The sequence below is a fragment of the Mustela nigripes genome, chromosome X (genome assembly GCF_022355385.1).
Source record: "Mustela nigripes isolate SB6536 chromosome X, MUSNIG.SB6536, whole genome shotgun sequence".
In the NCBI taxonomy this organism is placed as follows: domain Eukaryota; kingdom Metazoa; phylum Chordata; class Mammalia; order Carnivora; family Mustelidae; genus Mustela; species Mustela nigripes.
Genome location: NC_081575.1, coordinates 122,341,647 through 122,347,646, shown reverse-complemented (window position 1 = coordinate 122,347,646; position 6,000 = coordinate 122,341,647).

Below are 6,000 nucleotides of genomic sequence, written 5' to 3'. Positions count from 1 at the left end.
AGACGGAGCTGACATGATGTTGGCAATCGATGTACAGGGCACGAGAGGGTGTTCCACCAACGCCCCAGACACAGGGGTCTGCTCAGGTGGCCGTGCACACCAGTGGACGGTAGGGATATTAAACTTCAAAGCCCAAACAACAGAGCGGTAACTGAGAATCTGTTAAAAGGTGTCCCTGGTGACCGGCCTCAATTTCCCTCCACGGCCACCTGGTTCGTGTGTTCCAGACCCTTCTTACGGGCGCTGGTTTGCACAGATGGACATGTAGCTTCTACACAGGCACTCTCTGTGCTCCCAAAGCAGGCAAATCCCCTGGATTTGGGGAGTCACTTTTATTACAAAAATGTTTTTAAAAAAACAAAATGCAACATTCTAAAAAACTCCCCAATTTATTAATTTTATTACAAAAATGCTTTTAAAAAAACAAAATGCAACATTCTAAAAAACCCCAAATTTATTAATTTTATTACAAAAATTTAAAAAAAACAAAATGCAACATTCTAAAAAACCCCAAATTTACTAATTTTATTACAAAAATGTTTTTAAAAAAACAAAATGCAACATTCTAAAAAACCCCAAATTTATTAATTTTATTACAAAAATTTAAAAAAAAAACAAAATGCAACATTCTAAAAAAACCTCCAAGTTTACTAATTTTATTACAATTTTTTTAAAAAAGCAACATTCTAAAAAACCCCAAATTTACTAATATTATTACAAATTTTTTTTAAAAGAACAAAAGGCAACATTCTAAAAAACATAAAATGTACTAATTTTATTACAAAATTTAAAAAAAACGCAACATTCTAAAAAAACCCAAATTTACTAAATTTCCTAAAAAATTTTTTTAAACAAAAGGGGAGTCACTTTTTTACATGTCGATATGTTGTAGACATCTTCCCCTGACCCCAAATGAGGTTTTTCCTTTCTGTTTCTTTTTTTTTTCTTTTCTCTTCTTTTCTATTTCTTTCTTCCTTTCTTTCCTTTCTCTCTCTCTCTCTCTCTTTCTTTTTTATTATGACTATTGCTTCTTCCGTCTGTTGGACTCACTGTGGCTCATTTTCAAATCCAGCCCTAATTCGATGGTTATTTCCGATGCTGCTGTATTCTTGTCTCGGTGACTTGCTTACTACGTTTCATAGAAAAGAGTAAAAGAAACCCAAAGGTCTGAGAATCCCCTCACAGAGAAACTTCCACTGCCCTCTTGTTTTGAGGGATGGATGCCCACGGCAAGAAAACCCAGGCATGTGGACATGATCTTCTCGATGGAGCTTGCCTTGCAAATACAAACCAGGACGAAGAAAGAACCCATAGAAGGGACAGATTCCATAAATAAACATTTCACACACTTGAAAGCCATATGCAAAAAGGAGCTCTGAATCATAGGGAACAGACCTGAGGGTTGCTGGAAGGGAGGTGGGTAGGGGGCTGGGCACTGGGGGTCATATAAGACTGAAGAATCCCAGACCTGTACTTCTGAAACCAATATTTTATATGTTAAGTAACAGAACTAAAATTTAAGAAATTAGTTTAAAAACATGCAGAAAGTAACAGATAAGGGACGGTGAAGTTGGTTCAATTAAAAATGCCACTGTTTTTTATTAAAAACCACGAATTAAGCTGAAATCGTTTTTGTCTACAAAATGGGCAAAAAAAAAAAAAAATTCTTTGTACGGTGTACTATGCTATCAACATTCTGGGGAAAGCTTGAAGAAAATAGTCCGTGAAGGGGAATCAAAAGGAATATTTTCTGGAGGTTCATCAGCCCGTTTTGGCTCGAATTGGACGGGTATCTATAAGGAGGGCATTTGGAGGAGAAGGGGTGGGCATTTCTCTATTTTGTATTCATGTGCGAAGGTTTAAAGGTAAAATGCTGGAGGCAGGGGGATGGAGGAAGGGTGGGGAAGCCACATGGGGGTGCTTCAGAAGTGGGGAGACAGGGTGCATGCTGGCCCCACATTCCTCCATCTTCTCCTTGCAGGATGGACTGTCTATGCAATGGGGAAAGTACACAGACCCCAAAGGAAGCCCCGTGAGCTACCACATGCACCAGGATCAAGTAAGGAAGAGCAGATGACTTGTCCATGCTTCGATGTCCCTCCAACGGGACACTAATCCCAACCAGGACCTGTGCTCCTTCCTCCACTTTTACTTCCAGTGTTGACTTGTTCAAGCGCTCCAAAACAGAACCGTGCCCATTTGCATGATCGTGTGAGCCCAAACGGTTGGTACCCTGCAATCCATCATGGTGGGACTCAGTCTTTACACCATGGAAATGGGCGAAAACTGCAAATCTGGGCATTATTTTCCCAGGAGAGGAACTAGCTGACCAGCACACCATTGCAGGAGACCTAAACCCATCTGCAACCGAGTTTCAAGGAAAGCACATGGCGGTGTGGTGTCTGCAAGCCATAAACGGGGTTTCTCGGTGCGTATGGGATATGCTGGTGCTGGTGATGGGCGTGACAGGCGCGAAGAAGAATGTGCAGCGGAAATCTGGAAGGCCTCTAGGAAAAATTCCGAGCTACCAAGACGTCCTGAAAGTAAGCTAGTAGACCCGTAGCATAAACACAAATTGAGGAGACACATGCCTTCTGCTGCCAACTTCTACTTAGACACAAAGCAGACGGGTAAACCTGAAAATGGGAACATTTGCAATGCAGAAACTCAGCCCACTGCAACTTCCCTGTTCTTTACAACAACTGCCAAGAAGGATAATAATGTTTTGCAGAAGATCTGCTCATTTACTTTCTTTCTTTCTTTTCTTTACTTTTTTTTTTTTTAAAGAATTTATTTATTTATTTCATAAAGAGCAAGAGAGCACAGAGGGAAAGGGAGAAGCAGACTCCTCGCTGAGCAGGGAGCCCGATGCAAGACTCCATCCCAGGACCTGGGGATCAAGACCTGAGCCCAAATCAGAGGCTTAACTGACTACACCACCCAGGCGCCCCTCTGCTAATTTACTTTCAAATGCTATAGAAATACACTGGGTCCACACAGGCGAAGGAACCTCCCATTGCTACACACAGACTGTACTCCAACATAAAGTGGCCGCCAATAAAAAATGAAATTAATAAAAGTTTTATTTGGCATCCATAACCTAAAATAACAAGCAAGACCCTCGCGACGGGATCCGTGGCCAAGTTCAGAAGTGGAAGGAACGGTGAAGAGTGATTTATAATGATTTCTTTATAATGCTGGCTCCACAATGGGACTCCACTTGAGAGTACATATTTCAAGAAAAGAGAAGCTAACCATCGGGCTGGCAGACAGACTCACAGAAGCAAACACAGACTCGGACTCTGGAACAGTGGGAAGCTGGAATGTGGAAAACACAGAGTCTTTTACCAAAACAGGGAAAAGATGGACTGAGGGAAAAGCAGAGAAGAAGAGGCAGAGCAAAGGTCCTGGGGCAGGAGTTACCATGGGATGTTCTCAATGAGCAGAAGCCAGGGCATCTGGAACTGAACTGACAAGAGGGAGTCTTGTATGATGGAAAGCAGACTCAGGATGGCTTTGTGCATATTGTGAGGGTATTGTCTTTTGCTTGGAGGGCAGGAGAAGCCACTCCAGCATTGGGATCAGAAAGACACAGACAGGAATAGCTGTCATCACGAATGGAGACATGGCAGTGCAGAGCAGCTAACTTGCCCACCATCTTGGCTCCAGATAGATGTAGAATCTGGACTCAAACCCAGGTCTCTAATAGTCCAGGGTTCTTCCAATGACCCAGCCTGACTCCAGCTCACGACTCCCCCACATTGCTGTTGTACATACGTTCGGCTTTGGAGAAGATCTAACGCTGGTGACATTTAGAAGAAAAGTTCAAGACAGGATCATGGGGGGAAGTAGAACCCATCAGAAAATGCAAAATGGAGATGCCACATGGGCGTCTCCAACATCTCTTTTCTCTCCTACTGAGTTCTGCGCCCAGAGACACGTTCTGTCTATCTGTGCATTGGGGGCTCTCATTGTATGAACTGGTTTGCCATTTTCTCTACATGGTTTCTCCCATTCCACGCAACTGGAAGGCCGCACAAGCCAAGCTCACACTCTTGCTTTGGTGCATTGGCACCACCTGTCCTAGCTTTCACCGTGTGATGACTCGGGATCTCACCCTGGCACCAAGATCAATCTTGTCATCCACGTTGAAACAAAGCTTGTTTCTCTCATCGCTTTGCTGTGTGAGCGACCCTCAAATGCTCCCCAATGTCAAAATAGTCTTTAAGGCCATCGTTTTCCAAGAAATGCAGTCAAGAAATGGGCCTAACACCTGAAGAGATATTTCCCCAAAGAAGACAGGCAAGTGGTTCACAGACACATGGAAGAGAGCTCAACAAAGATACTGATAGTAGTGTGACTCTCTACGTGGTTAAGTAGGTCTTGTTTCCATGCTATGTTTAAGATGCAGGTGCACCGTTAAAATTTCCTAAATTACTCCTTAATAGTACAATATGTACAATATTAATTAAATACAATGCTATCTACATATTTTAATACTTAAAACAGTTTTTCAATAATTAACTTTAACTATTCAATATTACCAGTGTGAGGAGTGAACCATGTGCCGAGAGAAAGAAGGAAGGAAGAGAAAGAAATAAGAAAGATTGATTTTTAAAAGTGGGTTATCCACATATATCTTGCCTGGCTAGAAACTACATCTACTACTGTATTGGAACCCTACCAGGAGGTTTACTGATCATTACTTAAACAATGTTTTTTTTATTTTAATTTTTTGAAGAATTTTTGAAGATTTCTTTATTATTTCTTTATTATTTATTTATTTATTTATTTATTTATGTATTTTAGAGAAAGGGGAGAGGCAGAGGGAGTCAGAGCTTCCCAAGCAGACACCCCGCTGAGTACAGCGCCCAACACGGTGAGATCATGACCCGATCCGAAATCAGGAGTCAGACGCCCAACTCACTGAGCCACCCAGACGCCCCTCAAAGAATAGTTTCTCGAGGTCAGAAGCCAACTTTCAGTGAAGACCAAGGCACAGAAGAGAGGAATCACCAAAAGAAGGAAAATACACACGTGGGGTTCAGACACAAGGAGATGGATAGTATTTCGAGGTCCCCCATCCTGATAAGGACAGGCTGGATTCTTTGGCCGTAGAAGCCAAACCTCTATCTTCAAATAATAAGACAAACACCACAAGCACCTCTTTCTCCTTGGAAAAGAGAACACACCAGTGTCTCGAGAAGTCCAGTGCCTATGGGGTCCTCAAGGAGGATCAGGGAAGGTTAGTACTGAGGGGCTGGTGGCCCCATCACCAGTTGCCAAGGGCTGACAAAAATATCCCACCACCGTTAGGAAGGGAAATCCATCCAACTGGATTCCCAAAGCAGACTGTAAAACACAATGCAATATCCGATCACTATGGCAATTTTGACCCAAAGTTGTTGGGGGTGGGGGGGGGGGAGTACAAATTTACTGAGATTGGAGTAGGAACTACAGAAAAGAAAACATGACATAGTGACGGCCCATTAATACGGCCCTATAAAATAAATGCTCATGTACTGCACGGAGGGCTGGTGTGTGCCTGTGGGAAAGTGGGAATGAAGAAACAAAAATAAAAAAAGGATTCCAGTTTTCAAGTCACAGACATCATGGGAAAGATGTCAAACGGTTTCTTTTCGACCCCAGCTGGCTTTCAATCCTTCCTTAAATGAGTAATACTAAAGGCGCCTGGGTGGTTCGGTGGGTTAAAGCCTCTACCTTCAGCTTGGGTCATGGTCCCAGGGTCCTGGGATCGAGTCCCGCATCGGGCTCTCTGCTCAACGGGGAGCCTGCTTCCCTCTCTCTCTGACTGCTTTTCTGCCTACTTGTGATTTCTGCCTCTCAAATCAATCAATCAATCAATCAATCAAATCAGCAATACTGAGTTCCAATCTCACCCAGAAAAGTAACGAGATTCAAGGCAGGCAATGAGGGTCTGCACAAAACAACTGCTCTTCTAACACTACGCAAGATGCAAGAGTAGGTCACACATTCAAT